Source organism: Delphinapterus leucas, chromosome 17 (genome assembly GCF_059928025.1).
Source record: "Delphinapterus leucas isolate spDelLeu-1000000601 "Yukka" chromosome 17, BTC_Dleu_Yukka2, whole genome shotgun sequence".
Lineage (NCBI taxonomy): Eukaryota > Metazoa > Chordata > Mammalia > Artiodactyla > Monodontidae > Delphinapterus > Delphinapterus leucas.
Window position 1 is genome coordinate 5,037,833 of NC_143145.1, and position 23,295 is coordinate 5,061,127.

The following is a 23,295-nucleotide window of genomic DNA, read 5'->3' on the forward strand; positions in this document are numbered from 1 at the left end:
AGAAGTGAGGGATGCCACTGCCAGGACAAGCCTCTAAAACCACTTGTCGGGATCCAGGGGAGCAGGCAGGGGACTCCAAGGAGAAGAAAGTGGCCAGAGGCTTAAGCACAGATTACAGCTGAGCTGTGGGTGAAGTGGAACGTGGAAGCGAGGTGGGCAAGAAATAAGCCTTTATTGTGCTAAGCCCTAAAATTTGAAAGTATGTGTTAGAGAAGGTAGAATTCCTTATTTGGATAGTGCACCCTCCTCTCTTTCACCAGACATCTTTAAGGCCTCTTGAAGGCCTAGGAAGCTTTCCACAATCCTTGCAGAGTTAGAATCTGCTTTCTCTAGCATCCTTTATACTCGCCATAGCAGTTGCTCCGCTTCTTCTAACAATCTTTTTAAAGGACATCTTTACAGATGTCCTATAACTCCCCTGAGAGTAGAAATTGCATCTTTGTACCTTTACATCCTCAGCCACATCGTGTAGAAGCTACAAGATTTTCAATTAATGTTGAATAGATGAGTGAAATGAATCTAAGGCACATATTAAAGTTTATAAATAGAAAAGTGGTGATGAATAGTATGCCCATCCAAAGTTGGGAACAATGACATATTCTTAAATCTAGTCCTTAAGTCACAGGGTATCTTGTTCATCATTTCCTGAGGAACCAGTCTTGTAGCCTTAAGATGAATAATTTCCATTTTAAATCCTACTTTAGCTCTATTACTTTGCCAGTATTTTAGTGAGAGATAAAATTCCCTTGTCATAGACTAGGTTTATAACTCAGTTGTATCTAATAAATTGAGGAAAAGCACAGAACTCGATTACTTCTGATCACTTTTATAAAAGATAAACTACTCTAAGGATAGTTATTTGGAAACCTCAGTCTTCTTTTGCACTGGTCTTTTGTTTATGCAAATGAATTCTAATTTCAAAATTGTTGCTGTTTTATGACAGTGATGGGCTTTATTAAATGTTCTTAGTTCTCAGAAATACACAGAGGAAGACCTTGTTTTTACAGATGCCTCAACTGTTATAGAAAGACCCACAGAACCAGATGGACTCAGGGCATTGTTGCAGTGTTTACAGCTGTGTAATTATACCCAGCTGCAAAAGGGGGGATCAATTACTCTCTTAAGTTTTCTTATGTGTACCTTTGAAAACACAGAATTACATTAAAAGAGGAAGGAGGGCAAATGAGTGACTCTTGCTACAACTATATATCAAGGTTTAAGGAAATAAAGAAAATAGTCTAAAATTTATTTTCCTCTGAACTTCTTACCCTGAATACCAAATAGCCACATTCTTGCTTAGCCCTGGAGAAAGAAAGAAGGCAGGAAAAGTAAGCAAATCTACTAACATTAGGATCCTGATAGAATTCATATTACCCATGATCTTTTGCACAAGTGTGTTGCAGTAATTATTTCTCAAGGGGGAAAAAAAAACTAGATTAATTTAAACATGTACCAAAATAAAAATGTGGGACAAATTTGCTTTGCTCCTCTGTAAAAGCAGAATTACAATTTTCTTTTTTATTCCATAGACACTTGTGAGTGCCATAAACTAATGTGTGGCTTCTTAACAGATCACAGGTATCTTGTAGGTAACAAGGTAGTTAGATTTTACCATCCTCAAAGTTGCCTTTACATGTTATTGAGGCTTAGTATCAAATGGAAAATAATATTAATGCATTAACATTCAGGAGATATATAAATTTGGTCTTTTCATTTCACTTTCACTCAATAAGTGTTGATGACATCTTGAAGTTTTCATACAATTTGCATATATATATGTATGTATGTATTAGCATGTTTCATTATTATAACCAACCTATTGAGAAAATATTATCTATATTCCTCCAAAAAAGAAACTGACATATTTAGAGAAATTGTCCAATGTCACATGTCTAGTCACCATCTCAGCTGGGTTTCAAAACCATTTTTCTTCAAACATTGTCCTTTTTCTTTCAGACAGTTGCATAGTATTTTTTTTTAAACAAAGAGCTAAACAAGAAATCATTTTACTGCAAACTTTTGTTGTTCTAAATTCTTCAGAATATCTAACCTACATTACCTGCTTTTCTTGGTAAAATCTACTTATAATGTTTATTTTCTCCCCTACATTATTGAGTATCTCACTCAATGTCTGTCAAGCACTGCAAATTGTAATTCTGATTTTATAGGTACCTAGTTACTATAGGAAATCCCTAGGAATTTTCCTTTTAGAATATATCAGTAACAACCTTCTGTTAGTTTGTGATTTAGCTCTTTCTCCTACATATTTTAAGTGTGAGAGATCTTGCAAATGCACATCTGAATTGCTCAATATGGTGTTTAATTTAGTGGCATCATTAAGGAGAAGTTAGATAAATGCCTTGACTTCAGGACTCTGTAGGCAATGGTTCTGCTACATTAGCTGAGTTCCCAACAGGGAAGTATGTGCATTGAGGCCAGAGCTGGAGAAGGGGTCAATTTTTGAGTTAAGAGGGAGAGGGAGGGAGAATTGGGGAAAAGAACAAAAGAGGAAAAGGGCAGATCCTCAAACCCCAAGTGACTGCAACTTCCTGAGAGACATGCTAGGCAAATCATGCCATTTATCATATGAGACTTTGCATTACACATATTCTGCTCGGCCTGTGCTGGGACCCATAGGAGATAGAAACCATCCTTTTGCCTACAGTAGGGACAACTTTAAGCAGCTTCAACCTGGTTCCGTCTTGGTTTCATCCCTGACTCCCATCTTGGGGTAGGAAATGTCCTGAAAATTGAGGGCTAGCTTAGGAACATCTTATTACATCAGTGTCATAGAATTTCTAAAGACTGTAATTCCAAACTAAAAAAAAGTAATAATAATAATAAGCAGAATCTAAAGTAAGTAAATAAATAAATAAACCCTATTCTTCAACTTGAAAACTTTGTAGCCAGACTTGTCCTTGCCCTGAAATCGTTAAAATGATCTCATCCTTGGAGGACAAAGTGAAAAGCCTTGTAGACACCCCTCAATTCTCCACAAAGGCTACATTGTGTCAAAGGAATATATAGGGATATACATATTACTGTGTGCTTGTGTGTAGAAGTATGTCTGAGCAGACATTGAGTATTTCTACGTATGGATACAAATCACTCCATATGCTATGTGTCTAGATCGATTTGTGTGTGCATTTTTATTAGAGAAAATGAAGGGTGATGAATCTTTTTCCCTCCCTTGGATATTGAGCTACTTGAGAAGCTTCTACAACGGTGACAGGAAGAACAGTAGCCAAAACTGAAGATCTGTGACTTACATAGACCAGAAGAACCCCTCTCCCCCAGAAGAGCATTTTTACGGTCTTCAGATTTCATCCCCATCTGAGTTGAATAACAACAAGGTGGAGGTAATATTACCAAGATATATTAGATTCATCAGCTCCCAAGCGACACCACTCCAGTCTTGGGGTTCCTTCCATGACTCCCTTTATGATTTTTGTTTGTATTAGTTCATATTAAATGAGAGATCCAGGCATTAATAGTCTGAATGCCAATAATTAATAAGACCCTAGTTATCAAAAGGTAAAAATGCAGTCTAAGATGGTTAGAGTGAGCAGGTTAAGACCCATTTAACAGAGAGGGAAACCTCCATTGCCAAGATCTTTTTTTAAATTGCCATCATCTCTAGTCAATATTGATTCGATGACTATCAAACTGGTCCTTTTCTTGCACTGCCTGGATCCCCTCCAGGCCAGTCTCCATTGTATTGTGAAAGTGACCTATACAATGCAAATCTGCATACTGTACTACCCTTCAAAGTCTCTCAATCACTTTTAAGAGAGAAAATGCAGCTCCTTATCTGAACCCAAAAGTGCTTGGATCCAATTCAGAGCACTTCCTTTCAAAAAGGACTTTGACAAACAAAAGTACATCTAGAGGACAGTGACAAGGTTGATAGAGGGTCTGGAAATCCTGAAAGGATAAATGTTATAAAGAACTGAGGGTCTGGAAATTGGATGAGAGAAAGTTACAGAAATAGCGTGTTCAGCCCTGGGGGAAGAAGTGTGCTAGAACCAGCTTCAGAGAGGGTACAGGATACAGCCACTTGGGAGTAAGGGAGAAGGGAGTCCAAGGACATATTGATGCTAGATCTCAGAAAAATTTCATAATCAATGTGCATCTCAGTTTATACACCTCTAAAATGGGGTAATAGTGGTTTCTGTCTCTTAGGGTTGTCTGGAGATCAAATGTCTATGAAGCAGTTAGCACAATTCCTGGGCCATCAGTGAACAGTCCATAAATGGTGATTAGGGTGACTACTATCTCCATTATTTTCAACAAGAGCATTTCAAAAATGAAATTAACTGCCTTGTAAGGTAGTGAGCTGCCTGTGTGGGAAAATAAAACTTCTTTGGAATTCCTGGTTTTCCTGTAAAAAGCCCTAGCTTCCTGAGACTTGGAAATGTATATGATAGAAAGATGGCATTTGCTTTTACTTCTCCCAGAAGCACTTTACTCCCTTATCTACCATGAGACTGAGCTCTGGAGCCATTTCTCTAGTTAATTGCTCTGATCACAGAGGGCTAACTAGTTACAGTCCAGACTAGGTCCCTGGGTTAAGCCCTGAGGTGCCAGAAGGATTGAAGTGCTATTTCTCCAGATGTTTGCAGCTCAAAAAGGTATGAAGCTCAGATCTAGGAGACACCTTTAGGTCTTAAAAGACAGAGACCCCTGGGTTTACCTGGGTCTTGGAAAGGCAGGCCTACATTCCAAAACATTTGGGCAAAGGGTGAACCCACGGTCCCTGCCATTGTCTTAATAAACCAAAAGTTTTTTTTCTCTTCTTTATGGAGACGAGGGGGCAGCTATCTTTCCCCTGCACGTAAAAGGGGGAAATGCACTATTCTTTACCTCCCCCTTAGGGGTATCCAGACACTCTTGCAGAAGATGTTTTCATTTGGCTTTTATTTCCTCATCTCTGGTATAAGGTTTGGGGCAAGGGGAACCAATGCGCTCATTAATTACCCTATTAATAAGAAATCCGTCTGTGATCCAGAACACTTTTTATGTACATGCGGGATAAAATTAATAAAGAATATTTTTAAAGTATACACGTGTTAATACTGAAGAATGAGATTAGTCATTACTAATTAGGGGGATGTAGAAAAGACTCATTCATCTATAGAAGCATGGATCTAGAGATCTGTGTGTGGGCTTGTGAATTTTTATTTGAATTCTAGAAAGCATTCTACACAAATAATCACAATTTTTTTTTTTTTTTGGATGAGACACTGTCTTCATTGGTCTGGGATGCTCTCAGTATTTTCTCCTGCCTCTCTGGTAATTTATTCTCAGTGACATTAGTTAATTCTCTTCCTTGGTCCAAGCGCTAAACATATTTTTCAATTTGGAATTTTAAACCAACTCATATTATCACTTATGAGGTTTTTAAAATATGTTATAAACAAACAAACAAAAGGGTGGAGGTGGGGATACAGAATTCAAGACAATGAAAGTCAACACAGTATAGAAGTAAAACAAATTAATTCCCAGGATGATATTTTTAAAAATTGTCTTAATTATAACTGCAAAGCAGATCCCAAGACCACCCAGTCTAACAAGTTGGAAGGTTCTGGAAATTATTTATTTAGGGGGGAAAATGGAACATTAAAAGATCTGACAGTTTAGACTGGAGGGGAAATGGATTGAAGAGATGTTTTATAAGTTTCTGGAGTATGTCGAAAGGCTTAGCTGGCAAATAAATCTAAGATCAAAACAGTAAAGTGATTATTGTCTTCAGAGATAATGCAATAGTTGTACAAGAAGAGAAACTTAATGATGGTATACTACTTGACTCAGCAGAAAATATGTTCATAGTCAGAATACTGAAATCAGCAAGCACGTATTTAAGGCTGTAGAAATATATATGGGAGTATTGGGGGTGTGAAAGAGGCAGTATAAATGAGCTAAGATTCTAAAGTGATAAATAAACTGATGGAAAAAAAAAAAAAAAGCCAGTATAAGCAAAATGAAACTAAAAGTAAGGGAGGAGTTTGCTTCTGGGAGAAGGATAGGAATATGAGAATGGAAAAAAAACTGCACTATTTTTTGAATCTGTTGTGTTACAAGCCTTTAGCATAAAAAAATTACATGTTTATTATTGCATGTGACAGTTTGACAATCAATAAAATTAAATGTTAAACCAATAAATCCAGATAAATTTCATCCCAAATCAGCCCAATAATTTTCCTTTCTTCCGAACCCCACAGTGTTTCCTCTTTGTCTTTTAAGTATTGGGTAACCTCCCAGGCAAAAGACACAGTCAGCCCCTAAGCCTGCCCAATGGGGCACTAGTAGAAGAAAGAAGTGCCTGATGTACCTGTATTACCCAATCACATTTGTCACCAGAGTTGTCTTCCCAGATCCTGGAAAACCTATGGAGCAAGAACTTCTTGAGATTCCTCCACTTTGTTCTTGATGCATATGCATTCCTATCACGGAAGGCTGGGGTAGGGTTCATTGCTGTGAATATGACCCGGACATTTTCTGCTTCAAAGAGGACTGGAAGTGGGGATTGCTTTAAAAAATGAACACCTAGAAACCACAGGTCCCATTCTTTCCCTTTTCTCAAAAAGTTCGTGTAGAGTATGGAAACAATAATTCCCTGCATTTTTAAACTTTGCATTCTATCACACTAATAATTTATTCAGAGATTCAATAAATGAATTAGTGAATAAAGTAAACAACGAATGCCTGAATGAATGAATTTTTCTCACCATGGGAGTGAAATAAGGCTTTGAGGTGGACTCTAAAAACGATGAGGCAGCAGATCCTTCCCCATTCATTTTTTGATGCCAAAGGCCCGACTAAGCAGAAAAGTAAATAATCCACCCAGAATCTAAATTATTCCTGAACAGGATGGAGGTTTTTGGTTAATTTAGTTTCTAAGTGAGGCTGCCATCCAAAATTTCATCCGGGTGAAGAAAATCTAATAGGTCAAACATTGCAGTCTCACATTCATAGAAGCTACAAGGTAATCTATTCTGCCCATCACCCCATGCATTTTTGGAGTGTCTGTCTCTGCAGCTCTTGATGAGAAATTATAGATCCTTCCCTGGGAGGGAGGGAGCTTGTGAATCATTATGTGGTCAACTTGAAGTGCCCCAGTTTTGAAGAGAAGTTCAGAAGTAGAGTTTTTGTTTTGTTTTCTTTAAGTAAGCTAAAAACATTGTCTTTCATATTAATAAAACAGGAAGGAAACCACAGGGTAATGAAGAGAGTCTTAGACATGGAATCATAAGATATGATTTCCAATATGGTGTATTCATGACTTGACCTCTTTCAGTTTCTGTTTCCAGATCTATAAAAAGATGAGAATAATTGTTGGCTCAAAGAATAGTTGTGAAGGTTGGTGAGGTATAAACTCACTGGATTATCAATTCAATAAATATTTTCAAGTACCGGTCACTGGACCACATACTGCAGGTGCCTTGGTGCTCATAAGAGGGGACAGGAATGGGATTGCTAGAGAGTATTTCATCAGTGTTAGTTTAGTGAGGAGAATCAGTGGTGACAGCAATGGATCTCTCTAGACATATAGAATGGTTTTTCCAGGAGTATCATATTAGAAAAGAACTATTACTGTATTTTCTATATTTTGTGATTGAGAATCCCCATAAATGGAAGGAAAGCATTCTGACTTATAAGGAGTAGTTTGGGAGGAGGAGCGTGAGAAAGAGAAGGATCAAAGGACTTGAGCTGGAATAATGAGGTCAGGGTTCTCAATCTATCTTCACGTATAAATCAGTCTGTAGGGGAAGACATTATCATGCTGAAAGAAGTAAGGAAACACACATGATGTTGTGAATATCAGTGTTCAGTCCGTAATTGCCTTGGCTAACTATAGCAAATACCCGACTCTTTCCCCAGGGACAGACTAAACGCATCCCCTGAAGTTTGATCTATAGTCTCCTAACCTCCTGGGTCCTGTATTTTGGGGCAGAAATGTGCCAGAGCTTTCTTCCACTTTAAAATTTCGCCACCCTTGGCCTCTGCCTTTGCATCCTGCTTTGCATCCACATTGACATATAGGAATGGCCATCAGGTGGCTCCCTAATAATAGCTTTGCATTTATTAATAAAATTAGTCTTCAAAGCTTTATTCAAAGAAATGACTATTGGAAGGGATCTTGGCTACTGATGGTAGAAAGCGTGGGGGGGGGGTGACATGATTGGTCTGGTTGATCAAAGGTGAGGTTACACAAATTGGTCAGTAGTCTACTTTGCCAATCTATCATTAATTTTTGTGCCCAGTATTTTGTATGTATAATCTCATGTATTCCTCCCAAAGGCACTCTGAGGACGGTTGTTGCAGAGGACAGTCAATAGTGTTCAAGCTCAGGCACTACCAGGTCAGAAGACCTGGGTTCCAATTACAGTTGCTCGTTTACCAGCTCTGGAACCTCTCTCATCTGAGCGTCAGTATCCTCTAATATAAAATGGGGTTCTAATATAAAATAGCAACCTCACAGGCTAACTGGAGAAATTACACGCAGTAATTCACAAAAGCACTCAGCGAAGGACCTGGCGCACGGTTAGTGTTCAATAATGGAAACTGTTTGTATTTCTGGTTGCTCAAGTTTCCATAGCAACAGTGTTGGCCTTAGCCCTGAGCAAGAGGGGGTCTCCGCTCTGGGCCCGTGCTTTAGAGGCCCCGACACGTGAACATCTCCAAGAGTTAAAAACTATATTACAAGAACACATGGGCCACTTTTATCACTGAGGAACTGGTGCTCATCACTGACACCCGCTGTGTAACCCATGACCCTAAGAATCTGCTCCTGTAACTGACGTCATTCAGGACCCAAGGAGACATGGCTTCAATACGTTGCCTTGAAAGTCTGCATTCAAATGTCATGATGTCTGTGGTTGGTGCCCCAAATGAACATGGATCTGCTTTGGATATCAGAGAGGGTGAAACAGCAGGAACACTTGTGTCAAAATAGGAAAAAAATCCAATAGCTTCAGTATCAAATGCAACAGCTCCTTATATGTGAAACTTTCCGGAAGTGCCACACATGCATCCATTTTCTTCTTCTGTTTGTGTTCTTATGTGTGGTTCTAGAAGACTCATCACCTACAACTGACAGCAGAGACTCAAGAACAATGTGTGCAGCGAGTACTATGCATTGATTCAATGTCACAGAATTAGCCATAGCTGACTTATATAGATATAACAGCCATAAATTGTGGCATTGATTCTTTTTATTGCTGGAGGTTGAACATTATTCACGGATTTTAAACAAAAATATTAACTGATGTGTAAGTACATTTTTTAAAAAGTCAGATTTAATAATTTTTATTTAAAATATTATATATGTTCTTCCTCTTATTTCCCTTCCCTTCCATCATCCTAAAGCCATTAGATGGGGCTATGCACAGTAGGCACCTTTACTGGGGAGGGCGGACAGTGGCAGAACACGAAGCGTTGGGCTGGGGGCAGGGTGAAGAAGGCATCACACGTGGGGCATCTTGGGGCTGAATGCCCAAGTCTGAGTGGGATGAGCAGGGCGCCCCCTAACATGGGTTTCCAAGCATGCGGTGCTGGAGCCTGAGCGAGGTAAAGGTGCATCTGCATAGCAGAGCTGTTTAACATGGGGTGCTGGAACCCAGTGGGGCACAGGCCTGGCACAGAGTGTTGTAGAAAGAAAGGGGTGAGGGGACCTCCCCAGGAAGGGGTGGCCCACTATGGGGTGTTAAAGTCCAGTGTGAGCAGTTCTTTGTCACATGGGAAGTCCCAGTGCAAGATGTCAGAGCTCAAGTGGGGTGAGGAGGGCTTCTATCTGAGGATGCTGTAGCCCGAAAAGGGGACCCTCAACAGAGCAGGGTGAGAAAGGGTGTCTCCTGGTCAAATTGGGTCAACTTAGTCATCAAAGTAATGACAATAATAGATGATAACCCACTGAATAAAATAGGAAGCCATGGGTCCATACTGATGCCGGTAAGTGAATGAATAAAATCACAAGTTTGAAGAAGAAAGAGGTTTGAACAGAGTATTAATGTACCTCCCCACAAAATACTTATTAACTAAACAGGGGAAACATGTAATCATGCAATGATAAATCAAGCGATCAGTGTGAAACTCTTCTGCCACCGGACAGCTCGAAATCACATGCCATGTGATAGGATGCACGGAGTAGGACTCAGCTTCACTTCGGTGATATTCCCGTGCAAAAATGCACAAACTGAATCTACACATGAGAAAATCCCAAACACAAGTAGAGGAGCGCTCTCCCAAAAAAACTGACCTACGATTTTCAGAAATGTCAAAGTCATTAAAGTCAAAGAAAGATTAGAAACTCTTCCAGACTGAAGGAAGCTAAAACATGACCTGACAACGCAATGCTCTGTGCTGTGAAAATTAATACAGAGGAACCTCACTAAAATGGAGTCAGGAGGCCACAAGGGGGAGCTCTCACGCAGGTACCACCCCATGTCTATACCGGTTTCAATAGGAGACCTACTTTGCAGCTCTGGCAGGACATGACACTACTTTACTACCCTTTGCAGGAGGAAGAAAACTTTCCTTTGTCTGTTTATTGTTTTAGGTTAACAGTGTGTTTCTGAACTAGAAACTTTTACTTTAAAGAACATCATTGGGAGGATTGGCAAAAATTTAATGGGGTCTAAAGATTAAATTTGTTAATTAGATGTATAATGGTGAGTGCTACTTTCCTGATTTTGATTGTTGTGTTGTGTGTTTGTAGGAGAATGTCCTTGTTTGTAGAAAATACACGCTAAAGAATTTGGAATCATGAAGCATCAGGTTTAAGAAAAAGAATATTATTCGCATGCACTTGCAACTCCTATGTAAGTTTGAGATTGCTTCAAAACTTAAAAATACATTGAAAGTGTAAAATTTTATTTTAATTTGGCATAATTTGTATTTTGCATTGTGATATTAGTAGACAGTCTTGAATATTTTAAAAGTACATTTTGAAAATATATATTTAAAATTTACATTTTACATTATTCTATTTGATTTAATTTTAAACGAAAATATATTCAAACCTTGGGACTTCCCTGGTGGCGCAGTAGTTAAGAATCCGCCTGCCAGTGCAGGGGACACAGGTTCGATCCCTGGTCCAGGAAGATCCCACATGCCGTGGAGCAGCTAAGCTCGTGCACCGCAATTACTGAGCCTGCGCTCTAGAGTCCGTGAGCCACAACTACTGAGCCTGTGTGCCACAACTACTGAAGCCCGCATGCCTAGAGCCCGTGTTCTGCAGCAAGGGAAGCCACCGCAATGAGAAGCTCACGCACCACGACAAAGAGCAGCCCCCGCTCACCGCAATTAGAGGAAGCCCACGCGCAGCAGCGAAGACCCAACGCAGCCAAAAATAAATAAATAAATAAAAGAAAATATATTTAAATCTCTATTCTTTTAACGTAACCACACTTTATTTTTTGACTCACAGATAGTTAATAATGAGGACAAATTTGGATCCTGATAAAAATAGAAATACCAAAGTCTTTTGAGAAAAGGAAAATTAATGCTTAAAAGAAAAAAAAATCCTCACAGAATTCTCATTAAATTTTTAAGAAATTCAGAACAATGAAAGTGAGCAGACTTCTGCGAAGTATGAACCATATAAAATCCATGTACAGGATATTACAGATTCTTAATGAAGATTTAATTACTGATTAAAACCAGGAGACTGTAAAAGAGAATAATTCTTATCATGAGTCTGGCTTTCTCACTACAAAATGAAGAAATTTATACTCAGATCGGACAACAAAAATTAAACAACATGAACTTTGTGATTTTAATGGATCATGGTCCTGGAAAATGGCTGTCACATCTTTCTAACGGTGTGAGAGAGTTTCTAAAAAAATACAATGTAATTCTGGTTTAAATTAGTGATAGAAAATTTCCATTTGTCAACCATGCCAAAAAGTCTAGTATTTGATTTTATAAAAGAAAGGTGTTTTTTCAAATGTAGAAAGTACTTGGCTTTTTACAGACTAAGTTTAAAGATAACATATTTTTATTACTCCTATGTGTTTCACAATAAATCTTCAAGACTGACTTTCATGAATGCAGATTTTGTGACCTTAGATATTTGTGTGAAATAAAACACCCATTCAATTGCTAGAATAGCAAAACAAAAGACAAATAAATAGCCAACAACAGTATTATTCAACCAAGACAAGTAAACACTGATGCAGAAAGGTGAATAATTCGAAGAACGATAGTCCTTAGCAAAGTGTAATGAGGCTTTGCCTGGCTCTGACAGCCAAATATTTATACAAAACCATGTACAGTTTCTAGGTTTAGTAGAATTGATTTTGAAATCTAATGTCAGGATGGCCAAACCTATAAAATGTAGGCCAGGAAGAGGAAGAAGAAAGGAAGGAAGGAAGGAAGGAAGGGGAGAGAGAGAGAGAAAAAAAAAAAGAGAGGAAAGAAAAGGAAGAAAGAAATAATGATCCCTTTCTAAAATGGAACATTCAAAATCATATTAATAATTTAGTGGGGTTCGTGACCCGGTCTGGGAGGATCCCAAATGCCGCGGAGCGGCTGGGCCCGTGGGCCATGGCCGCTGAGCCTGCGCATCCGGAGCCTGTGCTCCGCAACAGGAGAGGCCACAACAGTGAGAGGCCGCGTACCGAAAAAAAAAAAATAATAATAATAATTTAGTGGGCATTAATGTAAGACAAGAACTCACATATAAAATTTTAAAAGTAGGGCTTCCCTGGTGGCGCAGTGGTTGAGAGTTTGCTTGCCAATGCAGGGGACGCGGGTTCGTGCCCCGGTCCGGGAAGATCCCACATGCCACGGAGCGGCTGGGCCCGTGAGCCATGGCCGCTGAGCCTGCGCTTCCGGAGCCTGTGCCCCACAACGGGAGAGGCCACAACAGTGAGAGGCCCATGTACCGCAAAAAACAAACAAACAAAAAATTTTAAAAGTAAATAATTTTCAGTTCAAGCACGGTTGGTAAGGAAAGGTGCACAATTCAGAATTACGGCCAGTATTACAAAGCATTGTATGGGCCTTGCACCATTACATGGTTTAAGTTTTTTATTAGAAAGCATGGCCCCAACTGTGCCAATAGTGATAATAACCTTTGGAACAGTTAAACCATTAGATATGACATTTTGTGTATCTCTTCAAATATTTTGGATGAAGGATATCTTAGTTTTTGTTTTTGTTTTTCTAGACAAGCAGTCAAGCAGTGAGGATGGCAACTAAATGTTATTACAGAAATTAGATTTAACTTCTGAACTTAGATGAGAAATGAGTGAGAGTAGAGGAATTAAGCTGGACCATAGAAGATTCGAGAGTAGGGCTGTCGTCCTGTGAGAGGCAGGTGCTTCTGGACTGGAGCAGCCAGGGAAGCTGGAGGTGGGGGGCAGCAGCAAGGAGCTGGGGGGTGGGGACAGGAGATGCAGACCACATGGCCTCCAGAGAATAGATGCCAGTGGGGCTTCCTTGGAGGGTTTCCAGCAGAGAATTGGTCTATGTATATTTCAGAGGATTCCTATGCAGCCAAAGCTGCATGTTGAGCATGGTGAGTACACAACCTAAGAAAATTCAGAGTCCGGGACGGACTGGTGGTCCATCACCAAGCCTGGACTCTCTAGCTCAGAATTCCTTGTGCTATGAGAAGAAAAATATAAAGCAAAATAAAACATTCAAAATACTAACTAATGAAGCCATTGTCTTTTCATCCAAGTCTTTTTTTTTTTTTTTTTTTGCAGTACACGGGCCTCTCACTGTTGTGGCCTCTCCTGTTGCGGAGCACAGGCTCCGGACGCGCAGGCTCAGCGGCCATGGCTCACGGGCCCAGCCGCTCCGCGGCATGTGGGATCTTCCCGGACCGGGGCACGAACCCGTGTCCCCTGAATCGGCAGGCAGACTCTCAACCACTGCGCCACCAGGGAAGCCCCATCCAAGTCTTTTACTGATGCTTCTCCCCTCCCCCACCTCCTCTTTCACTTCTGCTCTGGCCACTGGACACCATCCTAACACCCAAGAGATTAAAGGCCTCCAAAAGGAAGAGACATGTGATATGAGGCTGAAAGAGAAGGCAAGGATCATTAGTAGGAGAAAGTGGCAGAAAAAATAATTCTGAGAGAGGAAAGGTGAGCTCAGGGATGGGAAATCTCAGAGCACTTTCAAAGTGACTGGAGTGAAGAGGGATTAGAGTGACAGGATGAAATGAAGGAGACCCATTAGTGAAAGCTGGATTACAAGGGCCTCTGCTGTCATACTCTGTCACACTGGGAAATTCCTTTCCTCCAGCTCCACCCCACCAATTCCAAGGCACTTGATGTTTTGGGGATGGTGATGAACAATATTTGAACTAGTTTCTTGGGGTGGTAACTGGCACTAGTGTCAATACTGGGGTTAGGCTGTGGAAGGGCAGGTCCTGGGCTTCAGATATCACACCGTCATTGCTGATTCCATGTGCATTTACCCCATGAGGGCCCTGCTCTCCCAGCGCCTGTGGTTTGAATCCAAAACAAGTGTCAGCCCGCTGACCTGACTTTTTCACAAAAACGTTTAGTTAACTGTAAACTACAGAAGGCCCTACAAAGAACATTGATGAAGAAGCCAGTTTTGGAAATCATCCAGACCTGGACTGCTCCTGTGTTGCACTGTGACATATAAGCTGTGTGACTTTGGATGAGTTACTTAAACTCTCTGTGTCTCATCTGGGGATACTACCAACCTCAAATGGTTGTTTGTGAAAACTGGACAACATAGAGATGCCCTGGGCTCAGCGCCCAAGGCAGTAAACGTGGATGCATGGGAGCTCTTCTTAGCCAGCAAAGAGGTGGCTTCTTTCTTGTCCTGCAGAAATGTATTTCAAACATCTCCTGTGCCAGGAAGCTTCCCCTGAGCTCTGCATCCTCAGGCAAGGAGTCTCCTTCTCTGCTCCCAAGGATCACATTAGTGGTCCTCATGCATTGTCTTCATTTGTCTCCACTATCACATCTACGCATTTGCCTCAGGCTTTACAGACCTGGACTCCACAGGGTGGTGCTACTTGTTGAATGATCTCATGAAGGAATCATCTTTACCCTATTCCTCCAAATGCATATGACATCCTCCCCATTTCTTCTTATTCCTTTAACTTGGCATTATTTTTCTGTCTCCCTCCCTGCTGTCCCTTCCTCTCTTCCTCCTCTATACCCCTTCCTTTCACTTCCCTCTCTCTTTCTCCATGTCTCTCTCCTCCCCTCCCACCCCCAAGGACATCATAAAAAAATGAGGCAATGTGTCAAAATGATCTTAAATAATGGGCCATGGTTAGTATGAAATTGCTTTACCCCATGTGCTGCCTGTCCATTATGTGTGATTGATCAGCGGCATACGACCTGCTGGAAGAAAGAAGCTCCTGCCAAATTAGTCTTTAATTTAGCTGAAACAGAAACTAACAAACAAAAGTCCGCAATGCTCATGTGCATAATAAAGCGGTATGTTGGAGTGAGATTAAAAAAAAAAAATGCATCTGCTAAAGAATGCAGACAGGAGACTCCCCCATTAACCAGATTGGGGTCTAATGATAATGAAGGAGAGAAATGGGATTAAATGCCACATGGGATCCTTTTGACAGCTGCCTCCAGCCTGACGCTGGACTTCCCTCCATCGGCTCAGGGCACCCTGATGTCCTAAGGAGCCCTCCTTATGGGAGGCCATTCAGTTCTTCCCGGCAGGGAACAGAGACTGGCATTTCTAACTATGGTACCAGAACAGGCTCTTTCCACAAATAAAACTCTTGAGCTATTTTTAGGGGATGAATTTTTAATGAAGACCAGCTGTGCAAAATGTTAGCATGGGGCCAGGGGACTGAGATATGGTCTTCATTCAAGAGGATTAAAAAAAAAAAAAAAGGAGGAAAAAAAGATACATCTTCTAAAAGTAGTCTTTCATTACCAAAGTTTTCACCCATGCCACTCTGGAGCCATTTGAAAGGATGATGTTATGGGTTAAATTGTGTGCCCCCCAGAAAAAGATATGTTGAGTTCCTAACCCCTGGTACTTGTTAATGTGACCTTACTTGGAAATAAGGCCCTTGCTGATGTAATCAAGTTAAGAAAGGTCATACTACATTAGGGTGGGGCTAATATAATGACTGCTGTCGTTATAAGAGGGAAATTTGGACATAGAGGAAACACCAGGGAGAATCCATGTGAAGATGGAGGCACAGACTGGACTGATGGACCTACAAACCAAGGAATGACAAAGAGTGCCAGCACCCACCAGAAGCTAGAAGAGAAGCATGGACCAAATTCTCCCTCAGAGCCTCCAGTAGAAACCAACCTGACTGACTCCCTGATTTCAGACTTCTGGCTTCCAGAATTGTGAGAGAATAAATTCTGGTGTTTAAGCCACCCGGTGTGTGGTGCTTCATCATGGCAGCCCTAGGAAACTAATACAGATGGGTAACCTTGGACATTCGATTGAATTCAATAGACGTTTTTGGAGGCTGTACAGTTTCATAAAATTATGAATATATCAAATAGGCATAGGAAGGAGCATTCCTATTTACTAGGAACCAGCACCCTTATTTGATACTAAGTTTGAATCCGAGTACCAGAGAGGTTATAGTCACCTAATAATCCAGATTTTGCAGGTATTTGCTGGGCTCTTGCTGTGTGTCAGACTGTGCTATGAGCTGGCGAGAAAGCAAAGAGAATCCCATCCCTTCTGTCTGAAAGCATCCTCTCCCAGGTATGTTCATGGATGATGCTTTCTTCTTAGAGATCATGGGGCAAGTATCTCCTTCCTCAGACATGTCTCCAAACCATCCCATTGAACTTTACCTTAGTTCTAGTTGTTTCATTCATAGAAATGTTATACTTTCCAATTATAGTTTGTTTTTCTTGGTTTGTTTGTTTAACTCTTTGTCATTGGTCATTTTGCTTCCTATCTTCCCCTAGACCACAGGCTTCATGAGGTCAGGGATCATATTTATCTTGTCACTGTTACATCTCTAGCACCTAACTTAGCTCCTGATACTCAAGCAAAGTGCAATGTTTATGAAATGTCCTCAGCCTTTTCCCAACAAATTCCTGCATGATTTCCCACTTGCCAACACTGTATTCTTTGGCCACGTGATTTTCTTACCAATTCCTGAAAATCCCATATTCCCATTTGCTCCATGCTGTTCCTTTGGCAAAGGAATCCTTTCTCTTCTCTCTCTGAAATCCTGCTCTTTCATCTGTATCCCATCCTCTCAACCCCAGAGTCAACCAGTCTTGGTCCTGCTGCCCCCATGATATCCTGTCCATGTCTCCATCAGGCCATTTGTCCACTGCATCAATATTTCCCATTTATATGTCTGTCTTTCTCTCTTTATATTATTCCCTGAGACAGAGCATTAATTATTGTGTAGAATTCAGTATAAAAATATTGTTTGAAGAATATTTGTTAGGATTATGTCATCTTTGGAAAAAGAAAGGATGAGGGCAACTCTACTGTCAAAATCAGAACCTATAACAGAGTCTGACACAGATGATGCTCAATAAATATTTGGTGAATGAATAAATGAATGCATAAATATGGAAAATCTTAAGGAATGTATGTCAGTCAGAATCGTGTCAAGAAATAAATGCCACCCTCAATTAAGTTAATTAAGAAACGTTAATAATAGGGACATTGACAGAGGTCTGGGCAAAATTGGAGAAAACCAGCATGAGTTAGTAAAACCTTGTGGGAAAGTGGTAACATTGAGACCATTTATGTCTCCTAGAAAAGGCCAGTGGAAAGTCACAAGAACTTATAAAAGGCGGATGCCTGACAGGAGCTTAGGTTAAGACAGGGAGACAACCAAAAGGTGGCTTCTTAAGAAGAGGGTAAGTATCCAACAGCCCTTCTGCTCACACCTGTGTTTTGCTTTGCTGATTCTGAATCTACCCAGAAGTTGAGGGGCAAGTGAGCCCATGACTGCACTCCTAAAGTTGTTCACGAAACAGGATGGAAAGCGGACCTAGAAGGGCAGGTGGAAAATACAGGGCAGAACGCAAGGAGGTAAAAACAGTAACCATGTGAAACATAAAGTACAGTTTTCTGTCCTTTCCATTTATTATCAACTCTAATTTTAAAAAATGTAGTCAGTAGCTATTATTATTTCCATTTTAGAGATGGGGCGACTAGGCACAGAAAATGAAAGCACCTGGCTCAGTGTTCCATGGTCAGAAAATTGCAGAGCTAGTCAATGTGACTCTAGACATCACCCAGATAATTCTCAGTGCTCATCAGTATGTGCTTTCTGTTTGTTTTTTTAATTGTTGTTACTGTTTGTTTCTAAACGTTTATTTAACAAGATGGGATAGTTGAAACAATTTTCAGGAGACCCAGTTCCTAGACCCATGTTTCTAACAAATCAGTTGTGAGTAAGTCAAAAAACGGGTGAGTTAACATACAACGTAGCAAAATGGAGGCACTGGGCCTAATATACGTAAAAGCACAACTCCCCAAATCAGGAAAACTAATAATTTAATATTGACATAATACCATTGTCTAACCATGACCCAAATTAGAGTTCATAAATTAATCCCAATAATATAATTTATATATGTTTCATATTTTGTCTAAACTTTGCAGATCATTTGAAGGCTGTGCTCCTTTACTACTAAATACTTTATTCTGTATAGTTTTAGAAAATAAGAACCTTCTCTTAACCAAAGTACAATGATCAAAATCAGGAAGTTTAATATGTATACAATATTATTCTCTTCTTTCATTTTCATCAGTTGTCCCAGTAATTTTTTTTTAGCTGTGTTTTCTGGTCCAGGATCCAATTCAGGACCTCACAATGCATTTAGGTGTCAATTTCACTTAGTTTACTTTAATCCAGAACTGTTCCTACCCTTCCCTTTATCTTCCTGTTCTTGACCTTGATTTTTTTTTTCGGGGCGGGGCGGGGGGTGGGGGATGGATAAAAGTACAGGGAAATGATTGTCTAGAATGTCCCTCAGTTTTAGTTGCTCTAATGTTTGCTTATGTAGATATGGGTGACATGAGTTTGGACAGGATATGATTGACCGGTAGTGGATGCCTTCCCTTCCGGAGCCATATAGCATAATCTGCCCCCAACACTGGTGAGCTGGTTTTGATCAATCGGTTAAGGCACTGTTTCCCAGCTCACTCCAATATAAAGATAGTATTTCCCCTTTGTGATTAATGAGTTACAGGGAGAGGTATTTTGAGGTTATGTAAATGTCGCCTTGGTTTGTAACCCTCTCTCTTAATTGGGTAGTCCAATTGCAGGATCTGAGACCACAATGATTTTGAAAATTGAGTATTCAATGTTATAGGAAGAAGAATAGATAAGAACATATAGGGAGGAAGAAGGGAAGTTAATGAGCAAATATCAGAGCCCTTGGAGATAGCTGACTTCTGTGATGACCCAACAGAGATGGGATGCGGAGGTATAGGGTGTGTTACTTGTGTTGAAACTGTGTCGTGCACTTTCCCATAGCCAGAGACCACTCTGGTGTAGACATTCAGACATTTCCTGCCTGTTTGGCTTGTCTGGTTGGTTCATATTTTAAAGGCTGGGAGCCTGTCGTACACCTAATGTGTGCTCTGGCATGGCCTTATGCTGTCACATTGCCCAGTGAAAAGTGGAGTCCAGTTCTAAGCCCCTGGGATGACAAAATCCTTTCTGCTCTGCTGACAGTTTATGAAATTATGTAAGGAAATCCTTAGAAATATTTATTTCTGAGGCTTGAAGGAAGACTAAAAACCTGAGAGCCAAAATGTGTATTTTTTGGGGTAGGAACTGAAGTTCTTATAGGGTCCGTGCCAGGGGTCTGATCCAGCCATCCTGACTTGTCGTCCAGGTTCTCTCTAAAGCACTAAGTGGCAAAAGTCTCAGTGACTGATAGGCAAACTTACAAATATAGGAGACCCTCCTTCAAATATTTCAGATAAGTGACAGAATTTTAACAGCATGTAAGCATTAAGCCTACGTGTAAAAAGAAGCATTTACTTTTAAAGACAAATCCTTCAGTAACTGAGGTATATCATGTCAGCCTTCTTTTTCTCTGTTTATGCACATTTGGCAGGTAGTAGTTGAAAAGAGATCCAATTCACAGGATCATCTTTCTGTCCTCCAATCCATCCTCTTCACAAACACAATTGTTATTCAGAAAAGGCTTATTGCTGGGCATGGACTTTACAGAATACCCCTGCCTGGAGACCTTCATAGACTTTCATCCTGCAGATCGTCTTCCCCAGCTGGGGAACAAGCAGAGAAATCGGGTCACAGGGGGCATCCACAGAACAGACACTGAGCAGATATCTTCCTGAAGCATCCTGTAATTGATGGTAAGTGAATGTATTTTTAAATATTGCAACAAATGGATGTGTAAATAATTATAATGCAACAGTGAAATTAACTTTTAAGAAAGTTATTTCAAAACAAAACAAAAGGTCATGCTTGCCATCGGCTGCTTCAGGAAACATGAGGACCCCAACAGGCTGGGACCTGGGCGAACGCTTCAGAGAGAAATACCAGGAAAGTGCTTTGTGGATTACCCTACACATCCTTAAAAACAACGTTGAATCCTCACCTTCCAATCTTTCTCCAATTTTTGTTTCCTTCCTTCCTTCTTGTTATCCTTCCTTCCCTCAATCATTTATTTGCCAAATATTTTTTTGAGCATTTCCTTTGTGCCAGGCACCACACTGAGCTTAGTGGATACAGAGGGGAATATAGCACAGGGGTTTCCTGTTCTCACAGAGCTTTTGGTCTAGAGGGCGGGGAGAGGGTCAGCAAACAAATAAGTGAAACAGACATATGTATTTAGAGTCGGAAGCTCTTTTTGAATAGTGATACGTGCAAAGATTTAAAACTTTAGTGAGTCATGAGAAAGGGTGACATACGATGGTACAGAGTGTGTCTGTACAGAGGGTATCAGAGGAGATAATAATTAATCAAGGAGTTAAAAGTAAGAAGCCCCTGTAGATCTGGGGAAAGACCAATCCCGCCAGCGGAAGTGAGGAATAAGACAGGGATGAATGGCGAGCAGAAAGAAGAGAGCCCGTGTTCCGCAAGAGAAGACACCACAATGATAAGCATGCACACCACACGAAGAGTAGCCCCCACTCGCCGTAAGTAGAGAAAGCCTGCGCACATCAACGAACACTCAGCGCAACCAAGATAGATAGATAGATAAATAAATAAATAAATAAATAGATTTATATTAAAAAAAAAAGTGAGGCGGGGGGACGGGTAGAAGATGGGTCAAAGAGGTTGTGAGGATACATCACAAAGTGCCCAAAAGACACTATAATACAAAGACAACTTTAGTAAAATAATAGTAATGATTCATTTAGTACACATTTTATTATAATATGATATGATTCTGCTCATAGATGCTAAGTGAATTTCTCAAACCCACGCAGTAGCTATGTCCATTGAACTCCAAACTTGTGCTCTGTCCTTAGAAGGATACTGCCCCTCTGGTGGTTAATCGACTTGGTCAAAGCCACAGGGACATTGGTAGAAAAAGTATTTAAGTTTGGGCTTTTCGACGAGTCCCTTCTGTATGCAACTTTATATGCACTTGGAAAAAAGTCATTTATCGTCGCAGCTCACCAAATGGAGATTTTTTTCCTCTTATAAGACTTTAGGAAGATAGTCGTAGGCACTTCAAAAATAAAAGCAAAAGATGGAAGGGTGATTAAATCTATTGGTAACCATTCTGGTAGAGAGAATTCACTTGTTGCTAGGGATTGGCTGAATTATGATCCAGGCGCTCAACTCCAGTGAGCAGGCTCATAACGCCCCCTGTCGGTGAGCCTGAGCAGAGTCCGAGAATGCTCAGGACAGAACACAAAACTCTGGCAGCAGACGTGCCAAGGTTGCCCTTTTGCACTTTTAAACATCACCGGGATGTACAGAGTCCCGCTTTTTCTCCACAGGGTCCCAGACTCCACTGCGACATGGACGGTAGGCTTTGCACTGATGGAGAATTAGAAAATTCTAGAATACTATCACTTGAATGCCACATCATCCAATTCCAATCTCTTTCTTATACAGAGGATGAGATAGGTATCTAAAGAGATGAACGGACTTGCCCGGGGCAACGCACATACTGGCAGACTTGAAACCAAGGCATGAGTTTCCAGAACTGAAGACCAGAGCCTGATAAAGCCATCTCACCGAAATAAGGGAGAATATTTCACTTTCACTTTGAAATAAATCATAGAATATATATTTTTTAAAACTCATAATATTTAGTAGGAAAGAGTAATTTAGAAGTGGTAGAGGACATGATATTAAATTTGTAAAATATAATAATATAAATAAAACCACCATATGCATAGATAAATGACAGAAGTATAGAGCTCAGGGAATGATCAGTAGTTAGTTCTGTTCTTTAAGTATAAAGGAAGTTTTGTTTCTTTCTTTGTACTTTTCTGATTTTACCTAAATTTCTAAAAACATATATGTAATGTTATGTGTGAGTAGGAGAACAAAACCAAATAAAATTAATAAAATTGTTTGTAAAAATATCAAAAAACAACTAACAGAGAACTGATGTTGCCTTTTCATATTCACCTGCTATTTTATCTCATGTAGCAAAGTAAAAACATAAGAACTTTCATATCACTGCTCATTATTTTCAAAATGGAATGCAACATAGTACAAGCTATTTCCCCAGGAGCATCTTCTATTATGCACTAACATTTTGAATGAAAGCAGTTTTTAAATCATTATTTTTTGCCCCCAGACTGCTGCTTTATACTGTCTATTTTTTTAATATTCTGGGAGATAAATGGCTTTCTAACTTTTTCTGAACTTATATTATCTTTTACATTATACAACTGAGGGCCAGCAGTGTTCCTATTAATTCTCAAGAACCAATGAGTCATTAAATGATAATGGATATCTAAAAGAGGTTTTGCAATAAAGTAGGTGCTCAATAAATATTCTAGAAGGGGTAGGAAGGAAGGAAGGAAGGGGGGAAGGAAGGAAGGGAAGGAGGGAAAAAGAATGAATGATGAAATAAGTGGCTAGATAACATGAAGTGTCAACAAAAGATTTTAGAAAGCATCCACAAAACACCCAAAAAACAATAGAATTATTCTTCATGAGACTTGAGTTCAAGCCCTAGCTCTGGCATGAAATCAACAACGTGATAATAGGAAAGTCATTTAGTCTTTTGAATCTGTTTTCTCCTTGATGAAGTGCAGATAATAATATTAACAATAAATTTATAGATGTGCTATGACTATTACATAAGGTAAACTTTGAAAATGCTATTTCTGTAAATTATGATGTGTTAATACCATAAAATCCAGTTATCCAGATTCCATTAT